Here is a 17,500-nt window from a genome sequence, read left to right on the forward strand (position 1 = left end):
TTCGTATGATCGTATAACGGGGCGCTGGTGTCAAGCGTGAAACGTGCCCTTCGCAAAGTGCTTCAACGTCGCCAAGGGAAAAACGTCGAAGGGCCAAAGAGCATCCTCTCCTCTTCTCTCCTTCTCCTCTTCCACCGTCATCATTTCCACCTCCATCACTTCCTCCTCCTACTTCTACCTACTCCTCCTTTTCCATCCATGACAAAAGTGTGTGTGTGTGTGTGTGTGTGTGTGTGAAATAGAAAGAGAGAGAGGAAGTAAAAGTGAAAGAAAAAAAAAAAAATAATAAAAAATAAAAAAGAAAAAATGAAAGGAGAGAGAGAAAAAAAAAGAAAGAGTGAGAGAGATAGAAGATATTGATATTTCGACGTATACAAATCTCAACCTTTTGTACGTTTGCTTCCAACTCTTATGCTGTTCGACGCAAGAAGAACCGTTCGGGAACGTTCCTTCCTTTTAGCGAACACAGTGTTTCTCAACTTGCTCTGTGACACTCGCAAAACTGGTTAACGACGCCGTATTCCACGAAATATATATATATATATAATAATAATAGTTAAAAAATATTAATAAAGAATCCTCGATTCAAAATAAAAATCCAAGATAATATACAATGTAAATATATACATATATATTCGATTTTTCTTTTTTTTTTTTTTCTATATCTAGAAATCAATCGAACAATACTAAAAAAATTCTACATATTCGTTAATAATATTACTAACGAGATTATAAACTTATTATTCGGAAGACGTGAACAATTTTTTTTTCTTTTTATATATACATATATATAATATAAAAGTGTCTATTAATTTGTTTTAATGACAAAATGAAATAAAATATTTATATATATATAAAAGCATGTGTCGTTTAAAAAAGCTTAGATGACTTAATACAAAGTTTAGAGAAAAAAAAAATAAATAAATAAAAAAGAAAAAAAAAAAAAAAAGAAAATTGAAGGGAAAGAACGAAAAAAGAAATCTATACTTTCTAGCCACCCTGTATATAACTTTATCTCTTACGTCATCCATACAATTGAGGAACGGGGATTAGATTGGCTAATCGGTCAGAGATAGACAACACACGGTTGAGAAACATCCCTGTGCGTGTTAAGTCAAGTAACTATTACTAAAACTCAACTACGATCATTTGAAATATTCTTTTTCATTTCTTCGAAGTATACAAGTCGACATTCCTCTTCGTTATCGTTATAAAGTTGGCAAACCTCTAACGAATTCAACAAGTTTCACGTCGGACTTCCCTTTCTAACCTACGGACTTTTATCCCTTCCCCTTTACTCCTCCTCTTCATCCATCCCCATTCGATTCTTCTCGCTCCTCTCTCTCTCTCTCTGTTTCTTATTCTTTCTCTTAAACACTCTCCTCCTTCTTCTCCTACCTCTCCTCCAATACTATCTTACTGGTAGGATCAAAACCGGGTTAATGTCGATTCGACCGTTTCCAATGTCGCGGTTACGCGAAAACGAGCCTTACGTAAGAACATCGTCGTCCAACGACATTGGAAAGTAATCGAACTGGTATTATATGTATATATACATACGTACATACATACATACATACATACATACATACATACATACATACATACATACATACATACATATATATATATATATATATATATGTGTACAGAATCAGAAACGAGAGACGCACCTGATTTTTGAGAGGTCACGTAGATCCAATAGAAAAAGAAAATTTCCATTTTTTTTTTTTTTTTTTTTTTTTTTTTTTATATAACAAATTTCTGTGTGTGTGTGTAATATACTTTTTTCTTTTTTAGTATGAAATATATTATTTCGTTTTAAAGTAAAAGAACAACAAAAAATCTTAATAGATTTCCAGTTTATGTATTGTATATGTGTATCTCTGGTGTGTATATATAATTTTTATCAAAAATTATTACAAAACTTATTAGATTCTTAGTAATTATTAACAACATATTGCAATATATTAAAATGTATAATATACTTAATGTAAGTACTTACATATATATGCACAAATATACATACATACATAGATATACACGTATTAAATATTTAATAATTTTTGTCCTTTAAAAAAAGAAAGAATAAAAAATGAAAAAAGAAAAATAATAATAATAATAATTCACCAGATTAATTTCCCATAATAAATTGAGGAAGAATACTTTTATATTTTTCTATTAACTATCTATCAAATCCCATAAATTTTGCTTTTCAAAAATTTGTTTATTAACTTAAAAAAAAAAAAAAAAAAAAAAAAAAACATCCATACAATATATATACTAGCGTAATAGTCCAGATGAAAAAAAGAAAAGCAAAAAAAGAAAAGAGGGACAAAGAAACAATGTGTGTGCGTATGTCGAGAGAGAAATAAGAGAGAGGAAGAGAGAGAGAAAGAAAGGGGGAGACGGGGAGGGAGGGAGAGAGAGAGAGAGAGAGAGAGACAGAGAGGAGAGAGAGAAAAAGAAACAAAAGAAAGAAGTACAGAAAGGAAGATGGATTCCACGAAAGGCGATGTTCGGCACGAAACGAAACGAAACGTAACGAAACGAAACGAAACGAAACGAAAGAGGCCTGCCGGCCGGCGGTTACTCGTCCGAGTCCATGACAGCTTCGTGAGCTGTGTTTACAAAAGAGTAAGAGAGATAGAAAGAGAAAGAGAGAAAGAGAGAGAGAGAAGTAGCAGAGAGTGCTGAACAAAGCGTTGTACGTGTACGTATATAAGAATCGAGCCATGATGACGCGACTCCGCATCGTCGTATGTACACATACACACGCTCAAACACGCACAAACACACACATACGCTCAAACACGCACAAACACACACAACGCTCAAACACGCACAATACACACACACCACACACACAGAGAGAGACAAAGAAAATACATTCGCATATATATATAGGGAAAAAAAAAAAAAAAAAAAAAAAAAAAAAAAAAAAAAAAAAGACGTAGAAAGAAAAAAAAGAGAAAGAGAAATGGAGAAAGAAAGGAATCTTTCGAAACGTGCTTTTTCGGACGAAGTTTAGACTATTGGAAAATCGTATACCTAAAAGAAAAGGGGAGAGAGAGTAGCTTACCCTATCGGTCGTCGTCTTATTTTTCTTCTCCTTTTTCTTTCAATTAACTGAAGGACAAATTCGTTCCTTTGATGCCACTTTTCTGAACTAGAACGAACGAAGACGACGACGACGACGATGACGATAATAAAATACGCATTTTGTCTCGCGATTATTTCGTCAAATTACACAAAGTAAAATAACGCGTATCGTATCTCCTCGTAAATGTTGTCCTTCGCGTGTTCAAAAGCGAATGACATACACAAGCATACGTACATCTATATATATATATATATATATATATATATATATATATATATATGTATGTATGTATATATATTAATATGCCATATATTAATATTTATAAAAACGATCGAAAGAGGAATAATACTTGACACAAACACACGAGCGTCTACGCTAACGACGTTTTTTTTATCGCTTTGCCATCGGCGATCAAAATCACAACTAAAATATTAAATAAATAAATATACATGTATGTATACGTATGTATATCGTCCTCAATTAACTCGTAACTCTTATTATTATTATTATTGTTTTTATTATTATCATTATCATCATTATCATGGTATCATAATTCTCGTTAAAAGTTTTTCAATCGATCGTACGATCGACGTAGTATCCGGGAATAGCCGCCATGATAAGATGGACACCCCTGAACGTATCGCGAAGTCGTTAACCGTCTTCGTGACACGCGTGTCGCTTACGGACAAGAGACGCGAAATAAATATCGATGGCTTCTCTCTCGCTCTCTCTCGCTCGCTCTCTTTCTCTCTCACACACACATACATGTTCTCTCTTTTTCACTCTCTCTCTCTCTCTCTCTCTCTCTTTCCTATAAGAGAGAATATCATCGGTTTGTAACCGTCCAAATGAACGAAACGAATATTTCTTAGAAACAACATATATACACGTATATACGTTAGAAAATCTATACGTATATATTATATAAACACACTGAATATAAACTAAATATAAAAAGTCACCACTGGCTGATCATCCCATACAAATATATCTCGTATTTCTTAACCTATACGAAAGAAAGAAAGAAAAAAGAAAAAAGAAACTTATTTGGTGTGAAAAATTTCCACGCATAGAAAAAAATATAAAATATATACATATATATATATAGGATTTCCATACTTATAATACATTATAGGTTAGACTTTATAGTAATATATAATAATAGTAGTGCAGTAGTAGTAGTAGTAGTAATAATAGAAGATTGAATAGACATCCGTTCTTATAAAATACGTATTATTATGAACAAGTAGTAGTAGTAGTAGTTTAGTATTACTAATAATAAAAGTATCTATATACCTTTATATGTATATATATATCCATACTTATACGCATTATAGGTTATAAACGTGTGTAGTACTAGACAATAGTACTACTAATAGTATTAATAGTAATAGTATAGTGTAGTATAGTAGTAAAATAGTAGTAGTAGTGTAGTAGAGGATTCAAACGGTCGTGGATCGAATTTCTCGGTCGAAGAGAGGTAACGCTTAGTCCGAGAAGAAGCATCGTTGAGTTCTAAAGAAAGGAGGATGGGGAGAAGTAAAGGAGGGGGAGGGCCAGGTCGGAGAGGGAAGAGTAAGGAGGAGGAGTAAGGAATGTCGGCAGGTAGAGAAAGATAGAAAGAGATAGAAGGAAAGAAATGAGAGAGAGAGAGGGAGAGAGAGAGGAGAGGAGTGAGAAGGCAGGAGTAAGGATCTAGCTCGGTCTTCGTCTCGATTCGAAGGGCACGCGAGACGTGTTTCATTGGCGGACATGCGCCCTCTGTCTTCTCTTCCACAGGTCCGTAGAGAAACGTGTGGGGTTATGAGATTTTCGAAGAGGCGGCCGGGCGGGCCTGCGCGCGCGCCTCGCAAAAATATAAAATGAAAAATAAAGAGGGAATGATTCGTTCGACGAATAAGAAGAAGAAGAAGAAAGAGGAAAGGAAGACGAAGACGACGTTTACTCGTCGTCCTCGAGGCGCTTGATCCGCAAAAGCCCTCGAGCAAGACTATGTGTCTCTCGTAGCTGTATGAAAAGTAGAGAGTGTGTACATTATATATATATATATATATATATATATATATATAACACGCATAAGCTCATGACCGTCTTATATATATATATGTATATGTGTACATATATGTAGCATATTATTATTATTATTATTATTATTATTATTATTATTATTATTATTATTTGATATAGTATACTGACCGTGACAACGGTAGGACGATGATGATCACCGGCGAAGTACGTCGTTTTGAATCCACCGCCGGCTGGCAATTTTCAAACGAAGAAAAGAGAACGTGTTATCACAGAAAAGTTTATATATCTTTCCTCTCTTTTTTTCTTTCTTTCTCTTTTATTTTTTCCTCTTCGCTGTTTCTTTTATTCCTTTTTCTTCTTCTTACAGGAGTCGTTTATCTCTTTTTTTTCTTCTTCTACTTTCTCTTCTTCTTATTATTATTATTATTCTTTACACAAAGCACAAGAATCTTTCGATGGAAAAAGAAAAAACTAAAAGACGCATAGATAGAGAATGTTAGATATATAGATAGATAGATAGATAGATAGATAGATAGATAAATAGATAGACGGATAGAATAGATGGATAGATTGAGATATACTGATAATCAAAAATAAAAAAAGCACTCGCGGGAAGGGAAAGAGAGAGCGAGAGAGAGAGAAAGAGAGAGAGAGAGAAAGAGAGAGAGAGAAGAAAAAACAACAAAAAAGAAAAGCGAAGATAATCCTCGAGAAAATAGAGATTCGATGATATATATATACATATATTTTTTTTTCTCCCCCACGCAGAATACACACACACGCACGCACACACTATACGTACGAATTGGTGAATACACGCACGGTGGTCATGGGGGCACAACGCCAGCCACACCACCGACGATTTTGATTTACGGTATAACACGCGATAGACGCGAAGTACGATTCGAATCGATGCCGTGAACAAACAACGTCAGGCTGTTTCCTCGATGACGCGTTCTTGTCTCGTGCTGGTAGTCTCACTGTCGTTTAGTGTAGTAGTAGACGTAATATTAGTAGTAGTAGTGTATTAGTAGTGTAGTAGTAATATTGTAGTAGTATTAGTATTGTGGTAGTGGTAATAGCAATCGTTGGTTGGTGCGTCGCTTGTTCACGACAGAGAGAGAGAGAGAGAGAGAGAGAGAGAGAGAGAGAGAGAGAGAGAGCGGGATAACACGAGAGAACGACGAACGGCAATTTGGAGGTTAGGAACACGCTGCTGCTGCTGCTGGTGCTGCTATTGCCGTTCTGGCTGCTTCCTACTGACATTTAGATTACAACGATGACTACGTTAATGACGATGATGATGACGATTGCAAGAAACATGCGTCTCGTATCTTAAGTGCTTCTCGATCTCTCGATCTCAAAAGAGAGAGAGAGGAGCGTAACGTGACGAAGATATAAAGACGAAGAGACGACGATGATGACGAACGATGACGAAAAAAGGGAGAGAGAAAGAGAAAGATATAGCTTTTCTTCTCTTTTCTTCCCGTCCTTGTTGCCTTGATTCTCCCTCTTCTTTTGAACTATGGCTACGTCTATACGTATACGGGGGGCTCTACGGTTTAGCCGGCGACGTACGAAGCTCCTTCGTGACTTCGCGCGCGCACGAGAAACGGACGAGCAGGAGCGTGTCGAAGGTTTGGTGAAGAGGTGGGGAAGAGGGGTAAAGAAGGAGAAGGAGGAGAAAGAGGATGTAGCGAAAGAAGAGGAGGAGGAGAAGGAGGAGGAGGAGCACGGCGTAGGAGTAGGCAGGCAGGCAAGCAGGCGAACTGACTTGTGAGGGAGGAAGAAAGGATGGGAGGGAAGAGAGGGGAGGTGATGTTGTACGCGGCGATCGCGAACGTCACTGCGTTCGTTGAAAAGACGCGGGAGAAGTTTCATGTGGTGTTGTTACCACGTTGTGACAAAACGAATAAAACGAGAGAAGAAAAGGGAATTAATAATAAAAAAAAAAAAGAATGAAATAATATAAAGATGAAAAAAATAATAGAAATTTTACGAAGAATAGATAGACTTACAACAATTTTCACGGACACACTATATCGCATAGTTGAGAAATGTGTGTACGTGCGTACGTCGTGCGTGCGTACGCGCGCGCATATATATATATATATATATGTGTGTATGTGTGTGCGTGTGTGCGTGCACGCGCGAGAGGAGGGAAGAAGGGGGTTTCGTAGGCGCGTACACAAAGAAAAAGATCACCCCACCTTTTCCTTTCTTTTTCTTTTTATTCTTTCCTTTTCGTTTATGTTTCCTCTCTTCTCTCGTTTTCTTCACTTTTCTTCTTCTTCTTCTTCTTCTTTTCTCCCTTCTCTTCTATTTCTATAAAGAAAATTTTCTACACAAAAAGGACGATGATGATCGTCACCACGCACTAAACGAAATACAATAACGCACTCGATAATAAGGAAGAGATAGATCTCCGTTCTCTCTCTCTCTCTCTCTCTCTCTCTCGCGTTGTCCTTTTCTCCGAAGTTTGTAACGAACGAACGAACGAACGAACGAACGAACGAACGAACGAACGAATGCACGAACGAACGGCAACGACGTTGTAACTTCGTAGAAAAAGAGAGAAAGAACGGAAAGAGGAAAGGAAAGAAAAGGAAATGAAACGAAACGAAAGAAAGGAAAGAAGAAAGAAAGAAAGAAAGAGAACACACGCACCACGATAGAAGAGGAACACACGAGTCCGCGCGCGGCACGCCGAGGAGAAGAAGAAGCTGAGAGGGAAGAGAACGAACGAGTGAGAAGGACAGAGAGTAGGGATAACCGACGCCGTGTAACAGGGAATAGAGAATGGTAGAGGGGAGAGGGGATTGACTGGCAGCGTGGCTCGCTAGCGTTCGGTAACGCTCGGTTATACTCGGCTATCGTTACTCGACTGGGAGGGAGAGAGTACCGGCGGCGTGGAAACGTCGTGACGGCGCCGTTGCCGGTGTGTTACTTAGTAGTGGGGAGGGGAACCGTAGAGGGGAGCAGCCGGCAACAGCCGACTCGAGTCCGCTCTTCTTCGTCGTTCGTTCGTTCGTTCGTTCTCTCTCACTCTCACTCTCACACACACTCTCTCTCTTTCTCTATCTTTCTCTGTCACTTTTCCCCCTCGCTCTTGCTCACACGCGTTCTTCCTTTTCACGACGTATATCCTTACACACGTTTTATACGTCATACGTACATACGTACGTACATACGTACGTAGTGTGTGTACACACGTATATATACATAAGTGTTGTGTAAAGTGTATATGTATAGTACGTTCTTGTGTGTGCGTCCGTCGTATGCTGGTAAAAACCGTATCGGCACACGGTGTGTGCACAAACATACAATTCAACTTCATACGTTATATGTATATATATTGTATGTATGTATATATGTATGGTCGCGCGTGTACAGGGTGATACTAAAAAAGGAATACATAAAGACAGAGTACTACGATAGGCCTAAAGGAAATAGTTTATAGCTTATGAAAGAATGAAAGGGATGGGATAGGATGGGATGGGACGGGACGTGCCTGTGAAATCAATTACAAAGAACGACTCTTTACCTCTTCTATGTATTATAACCCGGATTCTTATTTCGATGCGTGAGTTATATATCTATGTATTGTATATCGACGCCATCTTCCGTCGGTACGTTAATTATGCAGTCTCTAACGGACTTGCACGTATGTGTGTGTGTGTGTATATATGTATGTATGTATATACGTATGTATGATGCATGCATATATGTATGATGGAGAACCTAACCTATACATACAGAAATAGTCGTCGTCGTCGTCGCTTTGTCGTTGGTTGTACAAACGTAATCGCAGATTTTTACCTTTCTCGTGGTTTCTTCTAACATTTATATATATATATATATATATATGAATGTATACGTAAAATATTCCTTGGCACGTACTTGGAATTGCAAATAAATCAGAAATCATAAAAATTGCAGATATACACCGGCGGTAGTCCCGCATTTTCCACAGCCGAAATAGATATTACGAGCAACGCGGAAGAAGAAGAAGAAGAAGAAGAAGAAGAAGAAATAGTAATAGTAATAGTAATAGTAGCAGTAGTAGTAGTAGCAGTAATAATAATGATAGTACTAGTAGTAGTAGAAATATAAGCTACCTCAGTCTAAACGAAGAGAATGTAAATTTTTCGCCTTTACCGTTTTGATATATCGGTTTGCTTCATTTCCCTCGCGTTTTCGCAAGAAGATTCCCAAATTCTTTTACCAACAATACGTTCTCTCTTTCTCTCTTTCTCTTTTCCTTATCTCACTATTATGAATTTCTTTATACCCTAGTATTACGATGTTTATTTCCACAGTTAATTTGCGACAGTATTTTCTACGTGCCATAAGGCTATATAAATGCTACGACATAAGTTATATATTAGTATATACATAGATTTTTATATAGTATATATATGTATATATATATATGTATGTATGTATGTATGTATGTATGTATGTGTGTGTGTGTATATGTATATATATATATATCATGTATATACGAATAACTCGAAAAGAGAAACATTAACTTAGTATATAATTTAGTTCAACTGACGTAGCATACGATAAGTTACATTATGGAAAATGTTATTTCGAAAGAAAGAAAGAGGGAGAAAGAAGAAAAATGGACTAATAAAAAAATGGGAAAGGACGGTGGCGATTTAGTCAATACACATATTTTCTATTAAAATAAATATTAAACATATATATATTGCTAGATATATAATATAATTTTTATTCATGTAATGTCTTACGTATTTATACATATACGTATATATATATATATATATATATATATATTATATATCGTTCGTTACATTATTAATTAACTAATCGTCATCTCTGTCAGTTATAATAAATCTCTATCTATGTATATAAATTATAATCACGACCTACCCAGAGAGAAGTTTCATTAAAACTTGCTTCCGAAGCTTTAGTCTCGTTACTATTTCATTACATGCTATTTATATTCCATGTACATATACATAGATACGTGTACATACATATATAAATATGGGTGTATGTATATATATATATGTATGTATGTATATACGTTCGTACGTATGTATGAACGGAACATATCAAACAACGTGCATCGTGTCTCGTTAATACTCGTTTGTTTATTCATTCGTGTCTAATTGAAAATGAATATATAAAACACGCGAAAAAGGAAGGAAAAAAAAAAGAAAAAAAAAAGAAAAGAAAAAAAATAAAATAAACAACAACAAAAACAAATAAAGCAGAGATTGAAACGAAGCGATTATCTGTTGATTTACGTTTTACGAAACAAAACAAAATAAAACAAAATAAAAAGATAAACGAAGCGTAAATAGAAATAAATTAGTTTGACCGATAAAATACTATATATAAATATAAATCAGGGACGCTCAAAAGCAATAATAATTTTTACGATAGAAATAAGCAGATATTTGTGGTATGCGAACCACTGCGTTTTTATAGACGGCAGCCATATTGTTATCTTTCATTCGATGACGAATAAATTTGTAAAGATATTTCGACGATTAAATTCGTATGCGAGAAAGAGACAGGGACAAAGAGATAAATAGATAAAGAGAGAGAGAGAGAGAGAGAGAGAGAAAGAAAGAAAGAAAGAAAAGAGACACCCGGTATAAGGAGACGCGTAGATGGTCGCATGGTCGAAAAGAATTGGTAAGAGGAAGAAAGAATGAAAGAGAGAAAGAGAGAGAGAGAGAGAGAGAGAGAGAGAGACAGACAGAAAGAAAGAGAGAGAGACGAAAAGATGTGTGTATGAGAAAGAAAGAAACGAAAAGATTCGAGTTGTGTTGTGTGTGTGTGTGTGTATGAGGGGGAGAGAGGAGAGAGAGAGAGAGAGAGAGAGAGAGAGAAAGAAAGTACTCAGCAAAAAGGCGATGCTACCAGCAGCGGCATCAGCGTATGTGTCAAGAGAGGGGGAAAGGAATGAAAGACAAGGTGGGGGAGGGGTTGGGAAACGACGAACGAAGGAAGAACGAAAGAGACCTTGCACGGTTCTTAATCTATCTCTCTCTCTCTCTCTCTCTCTCTCTCTCTTTCTTTCTTTCTCTTTCTCACTTTGTGACAGAGTCTCGCACGTAGAAAACGATGCTTTGTATGTTGGTTGGGCAGGCGGCAGTTTACTGAGAAAAAGAGAGAGAGAGAGAGAGAGAGGAGAGAGAGAGAGATAATATGGGAGTTTCTAAAGAAGGAAGGAAGAGAGACAGAGAGGGAGGAAGAGAGAAAGAGGAGAGGCATGTCACGCACCTTGCTTCTTTTTTTATAAAATCGAAGGAAGACGCTCCGCAGAAATTTCGAACGTTCTCGAATTTTCATTATTTCCCGCGCTTTTTCTCTCTCTCTCTCTTTGCCCATCGCTCATCTTTATTTCTTTCTTAATTTTTTTTTCATTCTTTCTGCTTTATACCTATAAGTACCAACCAATAAACGAGAAGAAAAGAGAAAAGGATGGGAAGAAAAAGAATGGGACACCGTGTAATACGTTTTTTTTTTTTTTTTTTTTCTTTCCTTTTTATATTATTGGTTCTGAATACGTGCGAAGATATGTAATGGAGAACGTTTTCGAACGTACGTACGGATTTGAAGTGGAGAAGAGAAAAAGAGAGAGATAGAACGAGATATATAGAGAGAGAGAGGGGGGGGGAGAGAGAGAGAGAAGTAGAATGAGGTCGACGCATTCGCGATTCGTGCGCCCTGCGGCTCGAACGCAAGCCAGCATAGGATCGTATATGCCTCTTGCATTCGTGATGTCCCAGCGGAATACGAGCACCGTGTCTCCGAGGAGCAACGCCGTTCATGGAAATACAGAGAAAGAGGAACAGGGTAGGGAGAAGAAGAAGGGGAGAGAGAGAGAGAGAGAGAGAGAGAAGGAGAGGGGTTTCAAGGCTGCGCTTGAAAAATGTACACTCTTAGAAGGGAAGGGATCAAGCTCTTCCCTCATGGGACATGATCTGATCGTTACTTTACCCTGCCGACGAACTTCTCTCTCTCTCTCTCTCTCTCTCTCTCTTTCTTTCTTTCTATCTCTATCTATCTATCTTTCCTCTTCGTCTTTTTTTTCTCTCTACCTTCGACCGGAAAAGAATTTAACAATCCGCTTGTTATTTTTGACCCAATTCGATCTATCCCTACCTCGAAGCTTAAAGAAGAAAATCGTGCCGGCGACCGTGAAAAAGGAAGAAAGAAAGAAAGAAAGAAAAAGAGAAAAAAAAAGAGAACAAAGGGAAAGGAAGGGAGAAATTTTCAAAGGTGGCGTCGATATCAAAACGTACGAAAAAGTATCTGCGAAGGTTATGCATTATACAGTGAAAGAAAAACTGAAGAAAGATGGCGACGTACGCAAACGCGTACGTATACGTATATGTATATGTATGCGAGGGAAAAAAAAAAAGCATAGAAAAAAAGAAAGAAGAACAAGTAGGAAAACGTAATACCTTATCGCGGGAGATTTTCTCACTTTCCGCAAGATTTCTCGGTCGCATTTCAAGAAGGATACATAGCACGACAGCCATATCTCAAGCACGGCGGGAACGCTAAACGGCCGCTTTCAACGTGCGAATTAAGATTAATCGCGCAAAGGAAGCCCACACACCATGGACCACACAACGTACCCGTACTCATACATGTATATATGAGCGCACACATCCACACACGTACGCATACGCATACACGGTGAGTTTGACCGAAGAAAATCTGTCTTCTGGACGAACGTGTAAAGTCATGGAAAGAAGACTTATGGATTCGGCGAGAAGTCGTTGGCTGTCGCGGTTTTCGCACCGTTTCTCATTGGCCAGATTCTCTTTTTTTTCTTCCTTATTACATAGTTATCCTTCTTTTTCTTCGTTATCATTCTCCAAGAAAGAATTTCTCAACGTAGAGAGATATTCCGTATTAAAATTATACAAATCTGAAACGCTACGACGTTCTTTTGATTTTCTTACGATGACGAGGTATTAAGCAAAATTTTGTTTTTTTTTTTTTTACGATTAAATGAAATCCGTCGAAGAAGATGAGGAAGAAGAGGAAGAATAAAACAATAAAAGAAAGTAAAAACACTTCTGTATACTCAGATAGTAAAAGAAAAGAATAGGGGGAAAAAAAGAAAAAAGGAGAAACATCTTTTTAACACAATTTCTCGTGTCGCCAATAGATGTCACTCTACGTATCGGTCGACTATGATATGGTCATAACAACGTGGCGACACGTAGCGACTGATTTCTAAATAAAAAAAAAAAGGACGGAACCATTACGAAAGTGGATTACAAAAATTTGATTGTCATTTTTCTACGAAATTAAATGATAAGATTAATTCTTTCTAATATTTCTTCATTCGTCGACGTTTTTTCATCAAAGAAAATGACGTTTCCGTTAGCTAATAATTACCTTCCTGTTTAACATAATAATGTCAAAAATATGTAAAAATCCGTGAAATTTCTCTCTCTCTCTCTCTCTCTCTGTCTTTTCCTTTTATATATATATATATACTTTCAAAAAGTAAGAAAGTAGAAACGAAATAAAAAGATAAGAAAAAAAAAAAAAGAAAAAGAAAGAATAAGAAAGAGCAAAGATTATTTTAAGATCGCTTCGATAATTTCTCGTCCATTCATTCATTCGAAATTATTCTTGTATTTCTACGTTTCTCGTTTCGTCTTGTCTCGATCTAACCTCAAAACTTGCAACGATGCTGCAATCTTATTAAAAAGACCGAAAGACGCTAGTGGAAGTAAACGGAAATACGAGAGAGAGAGAGAGAGAGATAGATGGATAGATAGATAAAGAGAGAGAGAGAGAGAGAGAGAGAGAGAGTGAGAGAGAGGAAGGGAAGGAAATAGGAAGAGACCAAGAGTGAAGTTTTCGAATTAAATTTGCAAGAGAAACAACGTTACGGTTGCGGAGAAGCGGAGAAATCAACAATTGTTGAAGTACCTCTAGAAATATTCTCCTCTTTCTCTCTCTCTCTCTCTCTCACTCTCATTTATTCCTTCGATCGTTTCTTCCTCTTTCGACGAAAACTTGACATCCCCGACGCAACGACGACGACAACGACGACGATGAAAATTCCGGAACAACGAGAGGAACGTCTGCAGACCTTTGCCTTTTCGAAATATTCGCCTTGCTTTACGGAAATATTCTTATCATGGGGGAAATGACATTGACAGGATCGAGAGTAACAAATCATGGCTTTGCATCTCGATTGAATTAGAATAATAGAAAATAATATAAATGAAAAGAGGAATAAAGACAAAATCAAAAAAAAAAAAAAAAAAGGAAAGAAAAAAAGAAAGAAAAAAAAAGAAAAAAAAATAGAAAAAAAAAACCGAAGAAAAATGTTCGTTTACATGAAAAAATATTTCTCTATAAAAGAAAAGAGAAATAATAAAATTAATTTCCTATAAATAATATACGTGTATATGCATTAATGCATTAATACGTGTGTATATGCATTAATTTAATCCATTATATTCTTATATTCTTATCACAGTGAATTGACATTGATATAGGCTCGAGAAGAATCGTACCTTTTTTTTTTTTTTTTTTATATTCTCGCATTTCGAACGAATTATAAAACGAAACAAAGAATAGAAAGAGATACAAAAACAGAAAAAAAAAAAAGAAAAAGAAAGAAAAGAAAAAAAAAAATAAGAACGTTAAAGAACAAACACAAATCGAACGAATTAATTTACAATGCAACATAAATAAATATGTACGCAGTAATACAATTAAGAAAATTTATTTACGAACAATTACGTACGTAATAGTTGGATATCGAGTGTATATATATATATATATATATATATATATATATATATATATTTGTACGATCGAAGGATAGGAAATTCCTATCGGTAGTTTCGACAAAGGGAAAGGAATCCTTGGTAAGATCGTAACGGTTGGATAAACAGTTTCTTTCTGATACGATATAAACGTTGGATTTGAAAGTAGTACTAGTAGTATAGGAAATGAAAGAAAAAAGACAAAAAAAAACAGAAAAAAAAGTACACACACGAACGCGCACACATACTACACACACACACACACACACACATACACAGAGCAGACGTGTCCGCGCTCTAGAAAGAACGGAAATTTGTAGAAAAGAAAAAAAAATTGAACAAGCTACCGGAAGTAACGTCAATATCCTTGTCGAGGAACAACGACGAGATGAGAGGAGTGGGGAGGGGAGATGAGGAGATAAAAAGAGAGGGGGTGTTTCCATCTAAGATTTGACAAGATCGCAAAGTCAAAAAACGAACGAACGAATGAACGAACGAAAGAGGATAGAATAGGAGAAGGAAAAAGGAGGAGATGCAAAATCTAGAGGAGGAGAAGAGAAAGGAAATATGGGTGGGTGGTTGGTTGGGTGAGTGTCTATAGTTGAAGGCAGGTAACGGGGAAGAAGGATTCCTTGGATGTTTGAGTTGTCACGAAAATGGAAAGCGCTAGAGCGCTTCGTCGTACCTTGACATCTACTGTCATGAGTTTGACAACGAGATAAGAAAGCCTCGTGCCTGTCTGCCTGCCTGCCTGCCTGCTGGCTTGCTTGCTTGCTTGCTTGCCTGCCTGGTTCGTTGGTTGGTTGGTTGCTTGCTTACTTGCTTGCCTACCTACCTGCCTGCCTGCCTGCCTGCCTGCCTGCCTGCCTGCCTGCCTGGCTGGCTAGTTGGCTGGTTGGCTGGCTGGCTGACTGGTGGCTGCTTGCCTGCTTGCCTTGGGGTTGTTACTGTTCCTAAACTACAACGATATTCCCTAGAGATAACGTTAGCCGAGTATTGCGGACATTTTCATTGGGAGATATCGTACGGGTGTGGATGTAAATTTGCCATTCGGCCAAACATGTTCCACAAAGGATAAAGAAGAAATCCGGCAATACGATATATATATTATAGGTAGTCCTTACGAAAGTTATACATATTACTATACTACACTATATTCCCAACGATAAAGATGCAAGAGCTACAATAGTGTGTGTGTGTATATATATATATATATATATATTTAATTTGTCTTTTTTTTCTTTTCTTTTCTTTTCAATTAATTATTTACATAATTTGTATCCTATCTATCTATCTATATATATATATATATATATATATATATATATATATATATATATATATATATATATATATATATATATATATATATATATGTGTGTGTATATGTATATACGAAAGAAAAAAACAAAAAGAAAAAAATACATTTATCTCTGTTTTACTCACTTAATATAACATAATATATACGTATATAATATACATGTAAAAAATTTTAAGGGAGCAAATGATACGGTCCCGAGCTAATGATAAGTCCTTCATCTTCGTCATTCTAGATTTGATATATACATATATATATATAAAAAAAAAGAAAGAGAGAGGGAGAGAGAAAGAGAAAGAGAAAGAAAAAAAGGAGATGATCTAGTCCCTCCTATCTTTATCTCCCTTACTCGTACAGTCTTCTTCGTGGTCTTCTTCAAAATCACATCCCCTTGGACCCTTTCTATCTCTCACTTTTTACTGATATAGATGGATAAAAAGAAAGACAGAGGGAAAGAAAGAAAGAAAGAATGAGAAAGAGACAGAGAGAGAGAGAGAGAGAGAGAGAGAGAGAGAGAAAAAAGAAGAAATAGTAGCAGGAGAATATATTTAAAGCAGCCCAACTTGCGACCCCTTAAGTATCCCACCAATGCGATATGTCCCACGCCCTTCTCTTCACGAATTTTCCTTCGAGTGCTTTACCCCCACGAGACATACGTGGTAGCTTTTCGAGTGAGAGAAAAAAAAAAGGAACGAAGAAAAAAAAGTCGAAAAAAGAGGGATGGCAGAGGGGAGACAAAGACATGAGAGTTGGTGTTGGCGTTAGTTAGACGGAGATGGATATATAACTCGTCGCATCCCTTCTCTCTTCTTCGTTCTTTTTTTTCTTTCTTTTTTTTTTTTTTTAATTCTCCTTCTCCATAAAAGCAAAAAAGAAGAGAGAGAGAGAGAGAGAGAGAGAGAGAGAGAGATAGAGAAAGCAGAAGCAATTTTGTCCTCTCTCAAACCGAACTTCCCCTTTTGTCCTTCTAACACGCCATCCCTTACTTCTCCCTCTGCTCTACACTCTCCCCGTTCATCCTTCTCCTCGTTCATCTATCCAACCTCCCTTAAGTTGAATTCTCTTCCTTTAACCCTCTCTACCTCGTTCTTCACAACGAAAAGGGGGCTCTTGAATTTGCGTGCGTGCCACGGTATGTTTTAGTGTGATGTGATGTGGTGTGGTGTGGTATGGTGTGGTGTAGTATGGTGTAGTGTGGTGTGGTGTCGTGTGGTATGGCGTGGTGTATTCTGCTGTGGTATGGTAGGGGTGCGGTTGCAT

The 17,500-nt window shown here is 36.8% G+C and overlaps 1 protein-coding gene across 8 annotated transcripts in view; it reads right to left on the minus strand.

Moving 5' to 3' along the window:
• The window catches only part of heph (polypyrimidine tract-binding protein 1 heph), a 442,781-nt gene that overhangs the window by 354,805 nt on the left and 70,476 nt on the right, over positions 1-17,500 (minus strand). The window contains exons 1-2 of one of the 8 annotated variants that reach the window (XM_085660469.1): positions 7,799-7,931; positions 5,300-5,602 (exon numbers count right to left, since the gene is read on the minus strand). The exons of 4 other annotated variants lie outside the window; for them this stretch is intronic. The gene's annotated coding sequence lies outside the window, so the exon portion shown is untranslated. Of the gene's footprint in view, positions 1-5,299; positions 5,603-5,933; positions 6,144-7,341; positions 7,478-7,798; positions 7,932-17,500 lie in introns of those variants that run through there. 3 more of the 8 variants (XM_085660472.1, XM_085660470.1, XM_085660471.1) reach the window with 3 other exon arrangements.

The sequence above is a fragment of the Vespa mandarinia genome, chromosome 12, assembly GCF_050613455.1.
Source record: "Vespa mandarinia isolate Hongniang chromosome 12, ASM5061345v1, whole genome shotgun sequence".
NCBI lineage: Eukaryota > Metazoa > Arthropoda > Insecta > Hymenoptera > Vespidae > Vespa > Vespa mandarinia.